General features: G+C 48.6%; 1 protein-coding gene across 2 annotated transcripts in view; it reads right to left on the bottom strand.

The window, feature by feature from the left end:
• Nucleotides 1-23,755, bottom strand: part of RhoBTB (Rho-related BTB domain containing) — a 319,208-nt gene that overhangs the window by 215,757 nt on the left and 79,696 nt on the right. The window contains exon 1 of one of the 2 annotated variants that reach the window (XM_072286083.1): nucleotides 18,257-18,339. The exons of the other annotated variant lie outside the window; for it this stretch is intronic. The gene's annotated coding sequence lies outside the window, so the exon portion shown is untranslated. Of the gene's footprint in view, nucleotides 1-18,256; nucleotides 18,340-23,755 lie in introns of those variants that run through there. 2 annotated transcript variants of the gene reach the window in all.

The raw sequence follows: 23,755 nt of genomic DNA, 5'->3' as shown, positions 1-23,755 counted from the left end.
CGTGGCCTCGCGCGCGCAACCGTCTCCGCATTGCGTAGTCTGTCAAGTCCTCCCTTTCGGAGCGCACAACCGTTTGCATATGTTTTGAAACCAGGCACCTGCAATTGTACAATTAAAATTGTAACATTTCTGGGGGTTTTACGAGCCTAAACCACGATATGATAATGAGGCATGCGGAGTGCGGGACTCTGGAATAATTTTTACCACCTGGGGTACGTGCGCCTAAGCCTATAATTACACGAGCGTTTTCTTGCATTTTGCCCCCATTTAAATGCAGCCGCAGTGGCCGGGACTGAACCCGCGACCTCGAGCTCAGCAGCGCAACACCATAGTCACTGAGCCATACCCTGACGGGTCATTTGTACAACGTTACTTTAATAATAGAAGCTCAGCGTTGCAGACACACTGGCTACAATTTGTAAGTTGTAACATACGTGTGCCGTGAACTAATTAACTTAAAATCTAATTAGATAAGTTTGGTTAATTAGCCGATTATACATTTCCATTTATTATGCAAATATTGTCGGCCTCTTCGAGCGCCAATCTAGTGCAAAGATAAATATTGTGCTATGTGCGACAAGCAGTATTTGAAAATTTTGTAAATTCTATAAAGGAGTTGTACGTGTGTGTGTACGTGTGTGTGTGTGTGTGTGTGTGTGTGTGTGTGTGCGTGTGCGTGTGCGTGTGCGTGTGCGTGTGCGTGTGCGTGTGCGTGTGCGTGTGTGTGTGTGTGTGTGGTGAGCGCAATCGGGCGATTGCCCGAAGAGAAGCCGTTCGAGGCGACGACGCAGATCATACCATTCGCCAAGGTCCCTGCGTACCAAGCACGCGGCGCGCTATCAACCTCCGCGCAAAACCGACAACGCGACGCAGTATACAAGCGTGTATCTTGAAGAGGCGCGCAGCCCGCAGAACCCTAAAAATATCAGGCGCGCGAGCATCGGAGGCCGCACTATCGACGACGCCGTCCGCACCACTCGAGTGCACACAAGGAGCAGAGACCTCGCCACTGTTTACGAATCGGCAGCCGACGGGCCTGCTGCTTTGCATCAGGAGGGCCTTCGAGCTACCCGCTTCAACAGCTCTTCGATACTGAAAACGACTGCGCGTGGTCAGCAGAGCCGCGGTCAGTGGCTTACTCGTCGCTGCAGTTCACGTCGCACATAAAGGACTGCGCACTCCCGGAAGACTCGCGTTGCTGGGAGGCGCAGGTTACGTGGCCGCCGATTACAAGACGCGCGAAAAATGCGTCGAATGGGCAGCGGTCGAAAGAGGAGCGTTCGGCCATCCTGTGGTGCACGCGCAGCGGCAATGTCCCCCGTGCGAAACTGGGCCGAAAGAACGGCGTCACACCCATTACATAACCTCTCTAGTGCACGTGAACGGAGCAGACTGCACTTTCTACGATAACAGAAATAAAGTGACGAAGAATGCGGCAATGAGAGCGATCCGCAACTCCACTACGTAGCAGCTACGCTCGAAACGGAAACGGAGCGACCTTCGCGTGCGTCAGCAGCGAGCGCGCCGAAGGGGAAGAACGCAGCTGGCTCTGGGAAACCGACTTCCTCGACGCAAGCGGAAAAGGGAGCCCCACCGAGAACCAGTGTTGATCGATGACAACGCTTCTGGCGTCAAACAGCGAAAGACGGAGCGATTCAGACCAAACCCTTTTCCGAGATTGTGGTCGTTGCCTCCTTACGTGTCACGCGTCGTATGCACGAAATAATGCACACATCCCCGCAGATCTGATGGCAAAAGCTTTCGAAACACAGAATTCGCAACAGAAAAAAAAAATTACTCGCGACTTCGCCACTCGTTCTGGAATTTAGATAAGCGACGCTGCCGTCATACGGAGAAGTATCCACTGCACACGTTTCAATTCGGAAGAGGATGCGCTATAGCTGTAAATAATTTTTTTTTCTCTCGGATTCAGTGTTTCGAAACCTTTTGGCGGTACACTATAGGGGGATAGACATATTTGTCCTAAAACTATGCGATATGTATGGCGCGATGTTTCTAGAGAGGTGGTGTAATGTTAAAGAGATGAACCCTACCCATCAGTTGGCTGTCACTTACGCCACGCATACAGAGCGACGCATGATAAAGGACGCGGCGACCGCTTGTGTGATTTTCAACAGCTAACTATTACAGAGAACAGTAGCTATAAGCTAGGGAAAATCATCTAAACGAGTCTGTTCGTTCGTCCATTAGCAACGATAAATATATGTGCCCCTCGGGGATTCCCCGGGCTATCGTTATAGCCGACGGAGGGAAATCGCTCCGGGCTTGGATGCGAGGGAGCGGGCACCGGCTCTTTGAAAACGCCAAGCCAAAGACGGTGCGTAATCTCGAAAAAGGGGAGCAATGAAACCAGGCGGAACTGGGCTCGAAAGACGCCGACTGATTAGTGAAACCCAACAGTCCAGCAAAAACCTGTGCCGTTGTCCTGTGTCATGTGCTGATGATGATATATGCAGTTTTATGGCGCGAGCGCCATACACATGGTGATGGTTTTTCAATGAATTGTTTATGGAATGGAGAATTTTACTTTGAATGGAGGATGTAGTATCGCTGTAAATATGCCTAAAATCAGTCGCTTTAAATTGCGTAAGATATATACGTATTAAAACAATGACGATGACCAGAGATGTGAAGTACGACCATAATTGTTTTGTTACGCAGGGATGATGTAATAAAACGTGAAGGTGAACGTAGCACTACTGCCTCATCAGGGCCCTTGAATGCAAAGGCCTGGGAGACACGTACTGTACTAAATGTGTCTAACACAGTAGTAGCCCCCGGTAAGAGGCCGCACTACGTAACTTTTGAACTGATAATGTGCAGTGTAAGAGTGTAATTAAAAAATCATTTTAAACAGCTTTGGTGTCGAATAATGGGTTCGTGCCAAGAAAATGTGCTAGATGTAATGGCATATGCTGTCGATATGGCAAGGGAAAGTACTTTTTCCTCTCGCATTGTTTCCCGACACTCCACAAGGACGTGGATGATCGTCAGTTTTTCACCACATCTACCACATGTAGAAGGCTCACCACCAGTCAGTATGAAGTTGTGTGTACCGTATGTGTGCCGTATTCTTAGTCGACGGAGCACGACATCGGTTTCTCGTGATCTTATTATTGGTGGGAAAGTGCTTAACTGTGGCTTAGTTAGATGAAGCTTACTTGAGGTTTGGGCGTCACACAAGCGTTGCCAATAGTCTCTTAATTTTTTTCCGAATGAAAGGTTTCAAATCTATGGCGGGGACAGTTATGCAAGAGTTAAAATCTTTTGTTGCTGTGGATGTGACGATTTCGTCGGCGAGCACATTACCCTCGATGCCTCTGTAGCCGGGCAACCAGCATGTTATGCTCACTAGGGTTGAGGATTGGGCGAGTTGGTTCTTTTCCATGTTGCGCTGCAGCAGTTTTAGACAGCATATTATGACACGTTGCTTACACGCATAAACAGCGCACAAGAGTGCATACAGATCAATTATTACAAGATTTTTATGCTTTTGTAGCAATACTAAAGCCTTGACAACACTTAGAAAGCCGGTAAATATAATTGCCTTTTCTAGTTTTAATTGATTGATGTGTTTCACAGCCGATAATATTGCATAGGCTTCAGCCATAAAGATACTTGTTTGCGCATGCAGAATGCCAGAGTCCGAAAAGGACGGACCGACTCCTGCATAAGAAACGCCGGCTTGTGACTTATATGCATCGGTGTAAAACTCCGGGCAGCAGTACTTCGACCGAAGTTCAAGGAAGTGCATTCGAATTTGCATCTAAGGAGTACGCTTACCGACTTCAATAAACGACATGTCACATTCCACCAGCTGCCACTGCCACGGCAGTGACAGCTTCGCTGGAAGCATTAGATTGTGTTCTACAAGTGGGACACACATTTCTTCACTAAGATTCCTAACACGCAGTGAGAAGGGCTCCCTGGCTGTGGGCCGATTATTAAAAAGTACGGCACAGGACACATCATTTACAGTTGTGTAACAAGGATGTTCGAGTTAACACAAGGATTCGAGTTTACTTTCAGATAGTATGTGAAGCTGGAATATGGCCTCTGTAGACGGAGTGACCACTCCTTTGATTCTACATATAGACTTTCTACAGGGCTTGTCCTGAAAGCACCGGTCGCTAGGCGGATACCTAGCTGGTGCACAGGGTATAGGATGTTTAGCGTGCTTGGCGTTTCAGAATGATAGATTTTAGCACCACAGTCAAGGCGAGAACGGACAAGGCTCCTGTACAAGTTCAGGAGACATTTTCGATCACTACCCCATGTTGTGCGCAACAGAATTTTTAAAATATTCATCGTCTTCAGACATTTTGCCTTCAGATATTTAAGTTGGGGGATGAAGGAAAGCTTAGAGTCTATAATTATTCCCAGGAATTTGTGTTCATTTCTCACAGATAGTTCCTCTCGATTGATCGTGAGATTTGGCACTGGTGTCACGCCTCTTATGTTTGAAAGAGTATACACGCAGTTTTCTGGGCGTTTATTTTAAACCCATCTACATCCGCCCATTTAGACAACTTGTTTAATGCAAGCTGCACCTGTCGTTCGCAGATCGCAATGTTACATGATTTGAAACCTATCTGCATGTCATCGACATACACAGAATACAACATGGTGCGTGGAATGACTGTATACAGTGTTGCGACTAGGGGTTCCAAGATGTGGGAATGTACTTTGCTCGTGGAGGAGTAAGGGAATGTGAGACTGGGCCCGATATTCAGGACGATTTACAAACACGTTATTAATAAAGGGAAAATCAGACATCCACCTGTTCGTAGCAATTGCTACAAAGGAAACCCATACGGGTTCCTCGAAAGAAAAGCCTCAGAGTTGAAGAAAAATTCGTTCTGGTCCGGGACTCGAACCCGGGACCACCGCTTTCCGGGGCAGCCGCTCTACCATCTGAGCTAACCAGGCGGCTAGCAGATGGCAGGGCGAAGTCGAATTTGTCGACAACACGAAGCAAAGGCAAGTGATTGACGTAGTAATCCTGCGGAACCCCGCAAGGTGGAGAGAAGTAATTAATAAAGGGAAAATCAGACATCCACCCGTTCGTAGCAATTGCTACAAAGGAAACCCATACGGGTTTGAACCCGTATGAACCCGTATGGGTTTCCTTTGTAGCAATTGCTACGAACGGGTGGATGTCCGATTTTCCCTTTATTAATTACTTTTCTACACCTTGCGGGTTTCCGCAGAACTACTACGTCAAACACGTTATATTTACATATTTACAAGTTCAAAGTAGTACAGAAAAAGTTCATGAAGAAATTGTAGTAGCCGATCACTCCCGCCGTCCGTTGCTCCTTTTATGCCCTGCGTGGTCATTGTTCAGTCACTTCCCCCAATCCGCTGTCAGGAGACCGATGACATCAGGTCCCACCAATCCGGAGGACTGTTGCCGTTTCTGTCCGAAGGGGCTTTGTCGGAAACGCACGCACATCACTGGGCACAAACAGGGATAAGGGGAGCGTACGCTGACTCCGATCGTACGCTGACTCCGTCCTCGGCGTGGACATGCCAATTTGGGCGGCTGACAGGTGATGGACCGTATCATTGCACTGACCGCGTCTCCGGCGTGGACGTGACAATTTGTGCGGCTGTCAGGTAAAGGACCGTATCCTTGCTAATTGCCCAAATCTCTCCGGACCGAGGCACTCCCGTGTTGGCCATAAATCATCCGTTTTGAGAATCATATTGACGAGGTCGTCGGCCCGTTCGCCCCCTAATCGCGCGAGCCTTGACCGGAGGGTGTCGCAGGGTGAACGGCCGATCACAACAACAGGGAGTTCATTTTTACAGCAAAGAGTGTGCAACTAAGCACACCGCCTTGCGGCACGCCGGTCTCCTGGGTGAATGTTCTAGATAAAGCATTGCCCAGTCTTACACGAAACGTGTGGTTGGATAAGTAGCTTTTGGCTGTGTTTAACATATTTACACGGACCCCCATCGCGGAAAGATCTCGTGAAATCCCGAAGCGCCATGTTGTATCCTATGCTTTCTCTAAATCTAGAAATATCGAAAGCAAAAACTGCTTATGTATAAACGCCTCTCTGATGTTTGCCTTAATGCGAACAAGGTGGTTTATTGTCGACCTACCTTCTCGGAACCCACACTGGAAGGGGTCTAGTCTTTTTCTATTTTCTAGGAAAGAGATTACGCGCCGGTTTATCATTCTTTCATACAGCTTGCATAGACAGCTTTTTAGTGCTATTGGCCTGTAGCTGCAGGCTAAGGACGGGTCTTTGCCTTGTTTAAGTATCGGGATGACTATGGCTTCTTTCCACAAGGACGAAATATACCCAGCCTCCCACATGGCATCGAAAAAAGATAGGAGCGTTTTCAATGCTTCAGGGTGCAGGTACCTAATCATTTCATACACAATGCGATCGCCACCTGGCGACGAGTTGTTGCAACAAGCGAGAGATGCCTTAAGTTCAGCTAAGCTAAATGGACCATTGTAAGCCTCACTCGATCAACCTTTGTGATTAAGGGGCTGCCTCTCTTGACGTTCTTTGAACCTCAGGAAAGTTTCTGTATAGTGTGATGCACTCGAAACCTATTGAAAGTGTGCGCCTAGACAATCCGCCTGATCTCCCAGGCTGTCACCTTGACTACTTACAAAGGGTAGGGGATGTTTCTGCCGGCTGATTAATTTATTTTCCCTATTCCACTCTTTCGTCTCGTCCATGTAAGAATTTATACCGGAGACGTACTTCTCCCAACTCTTCTTTTTAGCACGTCGACGTGTTCTTCTACTATGGGACTTTATTTGTTTATAATTAATCAAGTTTTTGGTGGTTGGAGAGTCGCGAAGGCGTCCTCAAGCTTTGTTTTTTTTTTTTTCGTGCTTTTTCACACTCTTCATTCCACCATGGGATACGATGCTTATTCGACAGTCCGTTAGTTTGACGGATGCATTTTGTGCCGGCCTCAATTATACAGCCCATTATACACGTCACAGCATCGTCTATATTAAAAGAGGCAATATCATCCTGGCTTAAATGTGTTAGTTCTCGGAAAAGTTCCAGGTTAGACGAGTCAACCTTCCATCGGGGAACGTGTGGCTAACATGCATCTTGTTTTGTTAAGCTTAACATAACTGGGAACTGGTCCAAAGGGGTTCTTGGGAACGGACCACTCCAGGTACGGCATTAGTGTACTCTACACAATGCTTAAATCTATGGAGAGGTATGTGTTATCTGCCATGCTGTAGTACGTTGGCTCTTTTTTATAAAGTACACATGCTCCTGAGGAAAAGAGAAAGTTTTCAATTAGGCGACCTGTCGCCTCGCACCGAGAGTCTCCCCACAAAGTGTTATGTGCTTTTAGATCTCCGACAACTATGTATGGCGCCGGAAGTTCATCTATGCAGTTTTGAAATTCGGTTTTATTAAGTTGATAATTAGGAGGGATGTATACAAAGCTGATAGTGATTAGCTTGTCAAACAACCCCCCTAGGAGAGCAACTGCCTCTAGGGACGAAGTTTTAATTCCCGGAAGGCAACCCATCTGTCGACTATATGATAGCCACACCACCGGATGACACGACAGTGTTATCGCGGTCTTTATGAAAAATAGCATACTGTGGAAGAAAACTTTTTGTCTATGTTTGAGGTGTGTTTCTTGAACACAAAGCGCCATGGGACTAAATTTGCGAAGGAGCTCTTTAACGTCAACAAGATTGTGAAGGAGACCTCTAACGTTCCAATATACTATTTGAGTGCCCGTATTAAATAAGGGGGTTGTGTCGTGTGTTTAAAAAAAAACAAAGATTACAGAGCCCTTTCCAGGGCCTGTGATGCGGGGTTTCTCATTTTTTGGAGCGGTCGAGAGATTCTCGCCTCTCCTTAGGCGCCGGCGGCACCGTCTGGCTGGCTGTTGTGTCCATCGATCGCCCCTGGTGAAGCGCTGGACACGCGCTCCTGCGAGCGCTGTGTTTGACGTGAAGGCCTCGACACGTCGGACGAGACCTTTGAGGCCACCAGCCTGGAGGTCGATGACCCCTTTTGCTGGGGCGGCGGAGCAGCGCTAGCTGCAGCCGCCAAGAGGGCGGATCACTGCCCGTGGGCCGGACCGCCGCCGGATGCCGTTGTGTAGCTGCCCCCGCACGCTCCACATCGGCAAAGCTGTTCTTTGGCGGGTACGATACCCGCCTGCGTGCTCCTCTGAATGAAATGTTTTCCGTTACTTTGATTGTCCCAATTTCTTTTTTCCGACGGGCAGGACCGCGAATATGCGGCATGCTGTCCATCACTGTTCGCACAGCGGAGAGAGCTTTCGGAGGAGTGTTCGTGAGCACCGCACTTTGCACAAGCTTGGCGGCCTCTGTGAGCGAATCTCTGGCACTTAAAGCATCGCAGAGGGTTCGAGACATACGGTGTGACCCGGATCTTTACATAGCCTACCTCGATTGTCTCGGCCAGCACACTTGAATGGAAGGTAATAATAAGGTGCTTTGTCTGGATTTTTTTCCCGTCGCGCCTCATCTTAATTCGTTTGCCATTGATCACATTTTCCTCTTTCCAGCCTTTTAAAAGTTCAGCCTCTGTCAGGTCCATCAGGTCGTCATCAGAAATAACGCCGCGGATGGTGTTCATAGTTCTGTGTGGAGTCACGGTAACTGGAATGTCCACAGCAGGAAACAAACTAAGAGCGAGCCACGGAGCCAGCCTTCGCTAGCACACTCTCCGTGATCCCCTTCGCCTATTCTCTAAGTCGGCCCGTGCACGTGACTCTGCTCGGCAGACTCGGCCCAGTACGCGTGTGCACATTTTCTCCCCATAATAGCTGGTACTTATTGCAACATGCACACATCTATCGTATTCGTTGCAACGTGCAAGCGCGGCAGCCGCACAATAGTGTCGTACCTGTTGTTTCGGAAGAGCGTTGTTACGATCGGCCTGCAGGGGTACTGCTCAGCAAAGCTATCTCAGCCCGCTGCAGGTGCTTCGATCGACCCGCGAGGGTGGCGTCCTTCAGAGAACCGGCGAAAACGACAGCGCTAACCGACCATGAACTTCCTTCGGAGAACTGGAGACTACAGCAACGTTAATCCTCCATGCGCCTTCTTCGCAGAGTCGGCGACGGCAGCAGGGCTGGCCACGTTTGGCGGACCGTCTATTGTTGGTTGATTTGTCGTGGCCTTCGTGGTCTCTTTGCAGCAAGAAGAGCTTCTCTAGCAAAAGGGTGCTTTGCGGTACGTTTTTCCTTGGTCCCCAGGATTCGTCACAGTCTGCTGACACTCGTGGCGACTACCGGAGAAAGCCAGCTCTGGAATTAAGAGGCGCCGGCTGGGGTCAGGCGTGACCATCTGGCTACGAGGACCCGCTCAACTCGGGTTCTGGGAATCCAAAGTGAGTACGTGTGTGTGGGAGCCCCTCCCCCTCAAAGGCGGGTCCGACTACGCCCCAACGGCTGTGGACGGTCCGATTGGACGAAGGTTGGACAGCAGTTTTCCCTCCCCTAGGGATCTAGGGAGGACAGAGGCTTTTTAAGCAGCAGTTTGTCGGCTGCTAGAGTGTGCTCGTGCTCGTGAGCAGTGTGCTCGTGCTCGAGAAGCAGTGAGCTTTGAGTTCGTGTGCTGTACGCTTCGTCTTGCGTGCTCCATTTGGGAATCACGCTAGACTGTCGAATGTATCTCATGTTTTAATGTAAATATGTAAATAAATCCTGTACGCCTAGATCCTCCCAAGTTCCTCCCTACGACCTCAACTCTTACAGCGTGCGCTGAGCGCGGATATTGCGCGGCGGTGGAAGCCACTGAAACTTACTGGGACGCGATCACGTCTCGGGCCGGCTCTCTTTACGTCAATCGTGCTGCGCAATGCTCCCTCATGCAGTTCTTTCTTTCCTCCGTGGGCTTTGCGTACGCTAAACTAAAACTCTCCAATTCGCCAAGCCGCGTGGGCGCTCGATCCCGCGGGAACAGCAGAGCAGCAAGACGCAGAGTGCGCGGACGTATAGCGAAGACTTGCTTTGTTCTGCTCTGCCGCATTAGAATGGCAAAATGACCAAATTTGTGCTTGAAATTGCGAGAAGTCGTTGATTCACAACCGAGCATGTAGCCACCCGGAAAGCCATCCACAACAACGTATACACGGCTGACCCTGCGATTGGTTCGGGCCCCCAGACAATCGCGTGGAGCACTCCGGTATGGAATTGATTACCGCTGCGGACGGTTGGCGAAACTCTAGCCTGCGCCAAAATGGTACGCTTTTGATTCTGATTTCGCACGTGCGATGTCGCAGGAGCAGCAAATCTGCCGTGGCCCCCCTTCACGCGTGCGATTTTAAATATGCTGAGTTGCTGAACTGCCTAGCGAAATTGATCGTTAACGTGAACGCAAAACCACTAGCAAGGTGGCTCGTGAAGAGACATTACGTCGACCTACCTGCTTAGACAGCCTTTGTCAGAAAAGTTGCAGGACTGAGCTCGTAAAAAGTCATTTATACAATGTAGGAAATAATTAGCCTAGATCTTGTCAAAGTGGTCCCCTCGGCTATATACACAACTGCCACCGTTGCTTGATGCCATGGAAACAAGCAGAGAAAGCTGCATCCGGGATGCTCTTAAGCACATTAATCTCAGCGGTTTGGATTGCAGCCATATCATCATGACGCCTTCCTTATAACGGCAACTTCACACGGGGAAACAAAGAGAAATCGTACGGCGACAGGTCAAATGAATCAGGGGAATGTAGTGGAGTAGTAATGTGGTGTTCGGCAAGATATTCCTGGACTGATACAGCAGTGCGGGGCTTCGCGTTGTGGCCACTGTCAAGACGACGACAAATCAGGACGGCACAGGCGATTCCTTAACCCAAACGTTTTAACAAGTCAATGTAGAAGTTTGGGCTTCCTGCTCGTCCGTAAGGCAAATAAATATTCGTGGTGCACCGAGCCTCTAGCATTTAAAAAAAAATGCGACCAACATTGTCTGCTTTCATCGGTTGTCGCTTCACTTATGTTCAGAAAGGCAACCTGTGCCCGCGGCATTCGGCGCATTGCCGCATTATTTGAGGTTATACTGGCATAGGTAACCCAAACATACTCGGCCCTGCCTTTCCTTCTTCCTCCATCTCCGGGCAACGATACATCACACGAGTGTGGAACAATTTCTGGCCGTTTTCAACAGTTCAGCAGAAATTGTTCATCTGGTTTCTTTCTGTTCGTCTGTTAATGTGTGACTGCGATTTTGCATTCAGCTTCCGTTCACCTAAATCGTTACGTAAGATCTGATGACCCATGCACATCCCTGTTCGATTTCAGGTCTTATGCTATTGTCACGGTGTAGTGACAGTCAAGAACTAGACATCCCCCCAAAACAGTGAGTCACGAATATAACTCTTCATTAGGCGCACCTTTGCATAGCGGTTAGTCGATGAAAAAAGGTTAGCAAAAAGAAAAATACATAAGCAATGTCCACGTGTCAATGTCGTGCGCACACTAACATGGCGATTTCAATGCAGCAAATGCCTCACACGTCCACATTAGCAACCGTATGCGACGTTGAAGGGCAGCCGACACTGGGATCGTCTTGCACCGAATCTGTGCACTCACGAACCCTTTGGTGCCATCCAAAGACACGGTTTCTCGAAAATCTTTCGTCGCCATATACTTGCTGAATGATATTTCATATCTCAATAGGGGTTTTCCCTAGCCTATCAAATAAGTTATGATAACTCCGTTCTCGAATTTTTGTGTCAATCCCGTCCCTCATGCAACGTCCAACTAAATGTGCCAACAGGCCGAACATCGGGTTACTAATCACAGCTCTGCTGCCCCTGGTGAGTTCCAAGGTTACGTCTAGTGTGCGCACATACAAAGCTGCTTAATAACACCCATCAGTTGAGTTTGAATGTAGCAGAAAAAAAAAAGAAATATGTCCTGGAACTTTTCTTACAAAGGGCCTATTTTTAATTAAATTATGGGGTTTTACGTGCCAAAAGCACTTTCTGATTATGAGGCACGCCGTAGTGGAGGACTCCGGAAATTTCGACCACCTGGGATTCTTTAACGTGCACCAAAATCTAAGTACACGGGTGTTTCCGCATTTCGCCCCCCATCGAAATGCGGCCGCCGTGGCCGGGATTCGATCCCGCGACCTCGTGCTCAGCAGCCCAACGCCATAGCCACTGAGCAACCACGGCGGGTGGGCCTATTTTTGTTTCGATAGAATAATGTGTACAAACATGAAGAAAAAAAAGAAGTGTCCGACGATTACGGCACTCCCTAATGCGAAATTTGGGCGCAGCTCTATACGTGTTTTCATTTCGCGATATATCGAGGCAAACAATTTGCGACCGAAATCAGCGCACCAGCGCCGACAGCGCCTTCGAAGAGGGCAGTGCGGGCGTGACGAGAGCCGGCTGTGGAAGAAGGCGCGAGCAGCGCCACGAGCGCGCTCGCGCGGTTACGCCGGAGGACGCTCGACCCAGCAACGGGCGCCTGAGAGCTGCGTTCTAAATGTTTCACGAAAGCGGTTTCTAATTTATTTTACTTCGTTTCCATCAAAGCGGAATGAAGAAAGGTATGCCGACAATAATTACGTCCTCCGCCAGGTGCTCGCTGTATATGCGAGAACAGCAGGGATCGGTGAACGTGAAATGGGAGCGCGAATTGACCGCATGCGCAGTTAACGAAGCTCGGAAAAACGTATCGCCCCATGTCAGAACCTCCAACCTTAGTCTCGCGGTTTTAGCGCACCTCGGAGACTGGCTGTTTATTGATAGTGTGAGGATTTTCACGACGCGGCCACTGCGCACTGGAGGCCCCGCGCGCTTTCTGCAAAAATTTCGGCGGCAATATGGTTGCCGGCGACGCATCGTCGCGCCGAGGAAAGCGACGCTCAAGCCACCCAGATTGCTCCAGGATAATTGTGGCAAACGATGGCACCCCCATGGTTTCTTAGGTCAACATGTATGACTTAGTCCGATCACGACCACCAGGCACCCCCGGACACCACTGAAGGAGCCCGAAACAGCTGGCGCTATAAAATAAAACAGGACCTCGATGTCGCAACCTACCACCGCCAATGCCGCTCCTATTTGCTCAGTTTTTTCTTATCCGTTTAGTGACAGTAACACCGATGGCAGCCGCAGTGAGTCATCTGCGCCGAGCAACGACCATAACTCAGATATAGTATGCAGTAAAGTGCGAACGAAATGAACAACACGTTTACGAGAGCCGTTGTGGCGAAATCGACCACTGAAACTGTCTAAGGAAACTGTCGCACATAGACTGGAGTTTTACTATTATGATTACTCTTCTTTCTTCTTCGTCTTTATTATTATTACTATTATTAGTATTGTTGTTGTTGTTGATGTTGTTAACAGCTACGTCCTTTTCACTCAAAAATGTGCACCTGGAAAGAAAGCAAAATTTCAGAATTTAAGCCTTACAAGCCGAAAGGCACACTGCTTGAAATTATCAAGTTTCACGCACGTTTTGTTGTCCCTGCCATGCATGGTATGCACCACAGTAGACATTTATAAAAACGTATTCCTAAGAAAAAACTTTGCTTCACACAGTCGCAATAGTTATAGGTTTTGCTTCCGAAGGCTTCTTCTATCCCTTGTAGGCAATTATATGTACCAAACCACAATGGCACGATACTTATACAAGCAAAAGTGTAGGGACGAACGCGACTTTCCTATCAGAAAGAAGGGACGCCGTCTTTGAAGCCGAGCTGGGGAAAAACGGTGGTGGGTGGCTCCTACAGGAAACTTCTGTTGTCCTATGTTGACACTATGCACACGAGCTTCTTGGAAGCAATAAGCTTGCTACAAAACTATCCGAAATTTGTTCACTGCAGTGGAGAGTTTGCAACAAAGGGGGTCAGTTTTTCGTTCTTTTCTTCTTGTCCTTATTCTCCCGCGCGTTAGCCCCACAGCGTTTCTTAAAAGCAGTAAAGTGTCTGAAGTTCACAAACAATTCACTTTATCATTATGCAATGAATAAATCACGGTACTTTCGAGGATACGGGACGCAAAATGTATGTTCTCGTCGAGTAACACTCTGCAGCATGCGTAACTATTTTTTAATATGCAAAACACTTTCCTTGCAACGTTCTGAAGATGATTGAACAGTTGAAATTAGACGCTCAACGAGACTAAATGCTGTCACATAAATTTTCAAGGGAAAACAAGCTTCGGTAAGGCTAATATAAACATATATTCCACAAGGTCGCTCGAAGCAAGAAGGACGAAATTTAGGCAAATCCATGTATTGCCCGGCCTTCCTAAGCTGGATGAACAGCCATACCGACGCCGCCCGCCAGCTGCAAGATTTCCCTCGAGTATTATCACATGAAGCTCTAGAAAAGGCTAATGTGGTCCATTTACGGACAACTCCATCGGTGTATGCACTAAGCTACTCCCATCTCAACAGGCGCGCAGAACACACGGCACTATCGGATACAACATTCCACAGATTGCACTCGCGATTACCTTCCCTCTCTCGCGCGATAAGGGGATCAGCGTCACCTCACGGATTTCCGGCAGCTACTAAAAATAGACGGCGACAGAGCGCAGCACTTGGGCAGAAAGCACGCAGGTCTGATTCATATACGGCATGCCAATGAATCCAAGACACGATACGGCGTGCAACATCTATGGTCAAATGAAAAGCGTTCGCTGCAGTGCGGGCACAAGCCGAAGCGGCACGTAGTGATCCCTCGTTGTCATAGACGAAAACAAAGCAGCTCCTACAACTCACTGCGGAGGGTCAGTGGCAATGGCGTTGAGCACGATATGTCGCGGGTTAAGATTCTCAGCGTTGGCACCCGCGGTTCGCAGGCCGATCAAACTCAATTGCGGCCGTGAATCGAACCCGCGACCTTCTGCTCAGCTCTACGGCGCAGTTGCGTAGCCACTGAGCCATTGCGGCAGGTATAGCCCGAAATGAAACGGAAGACGTCTGACAGGCTGCAGACGCATTCGCGATATTCGCTACGAGACTTGCGTACACACGGCGTGTCCGTGGTGAACGTCTGGAGAATGCGTAGCGATGCTGTGACGCGGTATTCAAAGCAACTGCCGAAAGAAGCATATCCGATTAGCCGGAGGCACGGCTACGCCTGCAAAGCAGCTCGGCCGCGAACGCGTCGCGGCCCATCGCTCGTCCGGCGCGGTGCTCCCCCGAGTGCTTTTCCGTGTGCGGGCACGGGTGAGCCGGGCAAGGCCAGTGCACTCCTGGCTCATTGTTTATCGACCTCCGCTGCCCACGGACAAGTGGCGTCCCTCAACCGCTGTGAAAAGAGATTTCGGGCAGGTTGCGAGAGCTTCCTTATCACACGCGATACGTGAAAGAACTGCCGGAATCCCAAGCGTTCTCATTAAAACACTCAAGTGCTACCAGGGTTGATAAAATGTGAGCTTATCAGTGACTCGACAAAAGGGTGACGTTCTATACCCACAAATCATAATTTTCAAAACGCCGACGCAAGGATCTCAAATACCGAATCCCCGAGATCTTCTGCGTGCGCTGTAATCTACAAACAGAGGCTTGTCGATTAACCGCCTCCGACCCCGTGTGATACGCAATATTCGAGCGCCTAATTAATCACCCTAGACTTTCATAACTGAACGTGTTTCCGAAGCTTCCTTGACAGCATGTCAAATAAACACCGCGCAAATCTTCCCCCTGCACGTGCGTGCACGTTTGTTGTAGTAGTTTGACACGTGAACGAGGAACATACAAAATATGTATGCGGGTGGATATCGAGGTATGCGGATAAACGCATGCATGAAAACACGACAAGAAGTGAAGGCACACAATTCACGGTAACCAAAGGAACAAGGAGGGCTCTCCCGAGGCCAGCTAGGGCGGATCCTGTCTTGAAGAAACCGTGCTCACAACATACGAACCAGTTCGGCAGGCATGAAAATCTGGTGTCGCACTTGTACGGTGAGCCAGACGAGGCTCCACGAAACGGAGACGCCACAGCAGACAGCGGATGCAGCAGCGGACGCACACGCCTAAAAAAATATGCACGGCTGCAGTAGGGCGTCGTCTCATGCACTGTCGCCTGCCGCGCTCTGCGGAACGCACCAAGCGTCGCAAAAGAAAACAAGAGTGACGCAGTGAGACATTTGTTTGCAAATCAGTCTTCGATGATGCATGTCGGAACTCGAACACAGCTCGGAGATGGCGGTCTGTCCAAATATGTTGCGCAGCACACGGATACGACTAAACGGAATCCTACGGAGGCGCCAGCTTGCTGAATGCTGGCCACAACCTTCTCGGCGACATTGGAGCAGACGAAGCGGGACGCGGTTCATCAGCAAGATATATAGGGCCACAGAGTAGGGATGTGTCAATATACGAAAACTTCAAAAGACAAATCAAATATCCCGTTGCTCGATTAGGTCCTCGCATAGAGTACAGTCGATATTTCAATTTTCTAAGTATACCTTTCGAATACATCGCATCGATGCGAGAAACACTGAAAAACGAATTCGAAACCAGGGTCACCAACCCCCGTAGCGATTTGCGACAGGCGTGGACGGGAATGCGTACTAAGATAACATAATGCGCAGCCGGTTGCTGGAGCTTGTATACTTTTTCTTCTTTTCTTTTTAGGCCGATTAGATAGAAAAGATTAACCGCTATAATTTTGCTGAGGACCTGAACTAGGTCAAGCCTAAGTCAAATCTGACGTCATGTATTTCACCAAGGCTCCATGCAAACAAAGATCAACACGCGGAGTCACATAAACTTGCGCGCGCAGTTGTGTGCAGTGATGTTTCATGGTTAAGTATACGCTGATGGTTTTGCAGCGAACGAACGTCCTTGCCGCACTCTGCGCCGGTTCTTTCTACTCGCCGAAGCCGCCCTTGCTCCACGCGCCTTTTCTTACTGAAGGTAAGGAAGTGCAGTACAACCTTCGCACTGTGCACAGGGCAGCCGCAAGCCAGTAACGAAACTGGCAAATGAACCAGTAGTTACTACGGTACTGGCAATGACGCATTGTCTAAGATGTGCATGCAATTGCTCAGAGTTTCGAGGATTGCCGCGATTATTTGTTCACTGTTTTATTTATTTATTTATTTATTTATACTGCGATCCATTGAACACCGTAAGAGACATTACGGAAATTACGAAAACCAAGCACCTTCAGTATACATAAGTGTGCTCCGTTTACAGCAGCTCACGTGCCAAGAGTTTTCTGCTTGCTCTGTACCGCGAAAAAACAGGCACCCTCCGAAAACATTACACTTTTTTTTTTCATGAGAACTTGTACAATCGCTTTATTATTGTAATGTGGGCTTGTGGCTGACCCTGGAAGGGTAGTATTCACAGCTGTATTATTCGCAATAGTTTTTTTTTTTTTCAGCACTTTCAGTGTGAGCTTATGCCTCTCCCACGGAGTCTACAGAAATTGACATGTATAACTGATAGACTGCCGTACATATGATTTCCTAAGAACTTTTCTTCATTTCACCGTGCCTCAGTCAGTGCTGTTCCACAGGGGAAATACAGAGCGATAAACGGGAAAGTAAATACAGTACAAAACTAGTCGCTGTCCAGATTCATTCAAGGTTCACTCCATATTCTATTTTGTATTTGCATTTTCCAAAACAATGATGTCAACTAGTCAGCTATTATGGTGAACTGCCCACTTAGTGTTTTAGGAACCCAAGCTCGGGAAGAAAAACACAACAAAAGCTCATTTCTTCGCGCTCTAAACTCGGAGCTCACCATTAGAGGAGGTCACACGTAAATCGCACATGGTGCTTATTTCCGTCTGTGGCTGCAGGCTCCAAAAACAACGAAATATATTTTTATTTGTAGGCGACCGCTTTCGACAAACATCTCTGAGGTTTCTACGGATGACCTGAAGGCAAAGTTTCCTTCCGTAAGAGCTCATATACTAACCGAAAAAAAAAAAAAAAAACTATTCCGCCAACATTTAAAAGCCAGCTGTAGCTGACGCGATGTACTCAATCGCATAGACAGCGCGCTACTCAAAACTAACTTCGAATAAGAGCTATCCTAAGAGCGCCAGTGTAATGTCTCACACTAATTTCTTTTTTTTTTCTTTACTGTCCAGCCGAAAAGCGACGCTAGGGCTCATATGGGCCATGCGACAAAAGGAAGGGCGTCCCAACATGCAGCAGCCGGAATCTCCAGTGCGCGGCTGAAGCACCGAGCACGCGCCGCACCGACGGTGCCTGCCTCGGGAACAGCGAGAAGTCAATGAAAGAGCCGCCTTCGCTCACCAAGTTTCGAGGTTCTTCGGTGGTGGTGGTGCCGCGGGGCGCAGAATGCACCCAGCGTCCTTTCCACCACGGAGTGGACTCGCCGCGCGACAAGCCGCTGCACGACGGCGGTGGACGCGGCCGGTTCTTCCGCCGGCGCCAATGCCCCCGCGCGTTCCCTCTTTCTTTTTTCCGGGGAGGAGGGTCTCGAAACAGAAAGCGACACGGCTGGGCGACAGGCTCTGACAAGGCACGCTACGCACGAAAACGCCGCTATCGGCCGAGCAGGCTTTCCTCGAGCACCCATCGAGGTGCGGGCCCCGGTCGGGGGACGAGCGTTGCGGGCGCAAGCGGCGCGCTTTCCGAATATCGGGCAGCGAGGCTGCGCTTCCCCCAGATGACGTCGTCGGAGTGATGCGCGACGTAACCGAACCAGTCTAAACGGCGACTCGCGCCAGAAATGCATACGCTGGCCTTCTGAGGGGCCAGCGCTCGGTGGCGATAAGCAACGCGCGCACTGTTGCAGTGCAGCCACGCAGGCGGGGCACTTAACCGGCAGCGCAACTTCGGACAATGCTGCAGCATCTTCTTCGTGTATACGCACCGCGAACTGCCGTCTGGCCGTGGCGAGCACACTGCGCACAACTTGCCGCAGCCGCTACCCAATCAAAAACGCACGTGTATAGAGCGCATCTGGATATGGCTCGTCATTTTCTTCTAATGAATACAACTTGTACATCACCAGCCGCCGTATACCTCAGCGATAATAATAATAATAAAAAAAAAAAAGCTGCGGTAGCTAAGTGGCTATATGGTGCTCGCTCTGCTGAGCTCGAGGTCGCGGGTTCGATTCCGACCGCGGCGGCTACATTCCGATGAGGCTGAAATGCGAAAGCGTTTGTCCACTTTGATTTATTAAGTGCGCGTGAAAAATACACCAGATAGTCAAAATTGATCCCAAGTCCCCCACTACAGCGTGCTCATAATCAGACCGTCGTTCTGGCACGTAAAACCGCAAAATTTATGTTTAACAGTTTATATTATTCCTAGAACATCTGTAAATATTGTAGGGTGTTATTTCTCAACACGACCAAGGGCCCTAATTAGACGTTTGCCACGAAGCAACCCCACCGACCCATCAGCACCTATCCAGAAGTCAACGCAGCGTTGACACCGACTGTTGGCGGGTCCACAAAAGGCCCCTCCCTGTACCTGACAGCCTGAACTAATGATAAAAAGGGCCAGCGTCGAATGCTACTGTGGGAACGGCTTCGACCTCGGATTCCCAGATTGCTACGCGCCTGCTAAATATGCGGGGCCATATTCAGCACCATCGGAAGCGGAGATAGGCGGAACGGTGAGATAACACGGGCGGGATAATGCGACCGATTTGACGATTGTGATTGGCCGCGATACAGTCATCAGATTCCATAGTCTAGTCGCCTGGAGGAGACGATGGTATTAAAAGCGGGATACCTTTCGTTCAATGGGAGGTGCTGACGTGTCTTGATGAGAACTCAAGACCTTTAATATGCTCCTGCATGGAGTGGGCTTCCGTATCTGGAGGCAGTGTAAATAATGTAAAATAAACTTTTCCCTTCATTCCTACTAACGGACGTACTCGTCAATGGGATTTCCGGCCGAAACGCCACCTCGAGCTGCAACAAAGGTAATACTTGCGTGTGATAAAACCTCAAAGTCGAGAGAAGTGTCTCACGATTTGTCGTCCCGGACTGTTCAGGGCTGCTTGAGAGGTACCACGATCGTATATTCAGAGCAGCTGAAACGATCACTCAAAAGCAGCTGCAACGTAGGTATCTTTTACCGACATTAACTGAAATTTCAGTGAAATTTCCACATCCAGAACGTATCGTAGATTTATACCGTGTCGTCCAGCTAACGTTAGCCTAGCTTTTGAAAGGAAAAAAAATGAAGAAAGAAATACGGTGCATGATACAGTTATAAAACCTACAGCGTTCGTTCGTCACAGGTCTGAAGACGAAACACCGCAAGCCCTTATAACCCCATCTTGCATCGTTCTTTCTCCCCCCCCCCTTTTTTTTTTTTTTTTTTGCTGATAACAGTTTGGCTAAAGTTAGTACAGACCGCTTATGCCCTTGCCAAATACGTCTTCCAGAACCCGACCCGTCAGGCAGCGTAACGAACTCACTGATTGTAGTGTCCCTGCGGGCAACATATACAGGGACACTAACCGCTTCTGACTGGTTCGAAGTATTCGAATCCGTTCGAACCGCTGTGAGACACAGGCGGAAGTGTCTGCGGTCGGATCGAAAAGCTGCTGAAAGGTAAAAGCCTATTTCACCCCACAGGACCAAGTCGGTCGATTTACAAAATCAACGCGATGTGGGTTAAATTTAGATAATGTGTTGTATTTATTTATACATACGCACCATGTTCTGTGCTGGAGTGAAGAGAGGGCATGGTAGTGCGAGCGCATCTTCGATTTGGCTCCTAAGGACCCGGAGTCCTTGTTCAGAGTAGCTTGTTCATGTGGCGAACGGTTTCTTTTTCAGCTTGAGAGCTGTTGCTCTCCTGTTACCCGAGAACGACTAAGTGACAACAACGGCGTACGCGTCCAAAACACAGCAACAAGAACGCGCCCGTCCCTCTCGCTTTACCGTCTGTTGAGCCTGCGTTGTGTGCTACACACGCACGGCAAATGAATACTGCAACAGTTTCGCTCGTATCGTCTTGACGACAAGGTTCGAGCGATAAACGAGCTTCGTTTCTCTCTCTCTTTTTAACAACGCGATTCTAAGTGTACATCCTCCCTCTCCCTCCCACCCCCTCCTTTGCCCTCGTGAGTACCTCAGAGTCGACGGGACGTTCAGGCAGGTCGTTGACAACACTTTAACGGTCCGCGATGACAGTATAGGAGTCCGCGCGTTCTGCTTAAATGCGACATTGCACGGTGTCGCCACCATGGCGCTACAGTTTGCACGGCGTACGTCTCCGCCAAAAGCACACCGGGGCCAAAACATACACGAGGCTCAGTGTAGCCACGATGGAAAGCGTTCTCTCAAACTCTCGCAGGTGTGCAAGCTGGCTGTTTGATTCTCTCAGTGTTGCAAGCTAGCCAGAGGCAAACGCCGTGGCCAACATTCGCCTCCCTTCTCGCCCAAGTCTTTACACTGCGGTGTGGGGGCACTTCGGTATGTGCACAGACACATAAATTAAATCCTATACCGAAGCTCACGAAAGAGAAGATAAAGTACCCCTTCACGTACGCAAGTGCACTGGAAGAATCCGGCTCTTGTGCCAGGCAATCTATATTGCCGACGGTGCCGGGCAATCTAATATAAGCCGTGCAGACAACATGGGTGTACAGTATTCACACGATGCACGGCATCCCTGAAATGGGCAGAAAAGAAACCAGAAAGTGGCGCACGCCGCCGAGGATATTAAACGGGAGGCCACTCTTCCTGCGTTCGAGATCGTAAATTGAACTACAAGAAAACAGCGCGCTCAGAACAAAATAAATACATAAAAGCAGACACAGTACGGCTTCCCGTTCTGTTGGATCGACATGCACCTCCCATGGTATTGCGTATGCTAATTAGCGTGTTTGTACCTATAAGCGAAGCCCTCGAAACCTGACCATCGAATCTCGTACGCGTTTTCGCTTTTCATATTAGCGTTACTTTTGTGACGTGCGTAATTCATCACGCATATATGTTCTGTGATAAATAGGTTACTATGGTGAAATTATAAGGCTGCGAGTACTTCGGCTACTCCGCTTCATGCAATTACAACAAAAAATAAAAGTACGTAAGCACATAATTGGAGTTTACTATCAAGTGGCTAGCAGTTCCGCCCACTCCATGTTGACAAGACTTCGTCTCAACAGTGCACTACATGAAAATTTTGCAGAGATTTGGACAACTGACACAGTCCTTAAAACACTACTTACACAAACCCAATGCGCATGGCCATGAACTACGTAACGAACGGCCATATTGCTACTCGCTGCTAAACAAAGAGATGATATGCGAAAACGAAATTTTACTCAGGAACAGTTGCGAGTGCTATTCAACTTGCCTGTTTTAGTATACATGGGAGCTTATGCATAACGTTCAGGTCTATGTAGATGCAGCCGCGTAAACACAGAACACGCCTTGGTCAGGCGGCCGACCAACACGGCATGCGCAAGACAACAGAAGCATAGTAAGAGATAGTCACATATTTCTGGGCATTCACTCAATGCATCGCGTTTCCGCAACTGTTCCACACGAACGGGACCTCTGCAACGCGTCTAATATAACAATGAGTGAGAACAGCGCATATATACGCTTAATCTCGCTGAATTCACATCTCAAGCTCCTTCTGCCTTTACGTGTAACAGTTTTTTACGAGCACATTCTTCAAAACTTACCCTATTGGCACAAAGTACAAAGAAACTGCCGCGGCGGCCGCTGTTTTTAACCATGATTTATTTATTGAGTTGAATAATAATAATAATAATAATAATAATAATAATCAGCCTATTTAATGTCCACTGCAGGACGAAGGCCTCTCCCTGCGATGTCGAATTACCCCTGTCCTGCGCCAACCGATTCCAACTAGCGCCTGCGAATTTCCTAATTTCATCGACCCACCTAGTCTATCTGCCGTCCCCGATTGCCTTTCCCTTCTCTTGGCACCCATTCGGTAACCCTAATGGTGCACCGGTTATCTAATCTGCGCATTACATGACCTGCCCAACTCCATTTTTTTCTCTTAATGCCAATTAGAATATCGGCTATACCCGCTTGCTCTCTGATCGAAACCGATCTCTTTCTGTCTCTTAACGTATCGCCTAACATTCTTCGTTCCATAGCTCTTTGCGCTGACTTTAACATGTTGTCAAGCTTCTTTGTCAGTCTCCAAGTTTCTGCCCCATATGTTAGCGCCGGTAAAATGTACTGATTGTACACCTTTCTTTTCAATGATAATGGTAAGCTTCCAGTCAGGAGCTGATAGTATCTGCCGTATGCGCTCCAACCCAGTTTAATTCTGTCAATTTCCTTCTCATGATCAGGGTGCCCTGTGAGTAATTGACCTAGGCAAACGTACTCCTTCAGAGACTCTAGAGGCTCACTGGTGATCCTGAACTCTTCTTCCCTTGCCCGGCTAGTCACCATTATTTTTATCTTCTGCATATCAATCTTGAACCCAACTTTTATACTCTCTCTGTCAAGGTCCTCAATCATTCGTCGTAACCGGTGTTGCTGAACAGGACAATGTCATACGGAAACCGAAGGCTGCCGAGATATTCGCCTTCGATCCTTACTCCTAAGCCTTCTCAGCTTAATAGCTTGAGTACTTCTTCCAAGCACGCCGTGAATAGCATTGGACAGATTGTGTCTCCTTGTCTGACCCCTTTCTTTATACGTATCTTCCTAGTTTTCAAGTGGAAAATTAAGGTAGCTGTGGAATCTCTGCAGATATTTTCTAAGATATTTAGGTAAGCGTCCCGTACTCCTTGATTACCTAATGCCTCTATGACTGCTGGCATCTCTA

This window comes from Dermacentor andersoni, chromosome 1, assembly GCF_023375885.2.
Source record: "Dermacentor andersoni chromosome 1, qqDerAnde1_hic_scaffold, whole genome shotgun sequence".
In the NCBI taxonomy this organism is placed as follows: domain Eukaryota; kingdom Metazoa; phylum Arthropoda; class Arachnida; order Ixodida; family Ixodidae; genus Dermacentor; species Dermacentor andersoni.
This window is presented reverse-complemented; position numbering and strand designations above follow the sequence as displayed.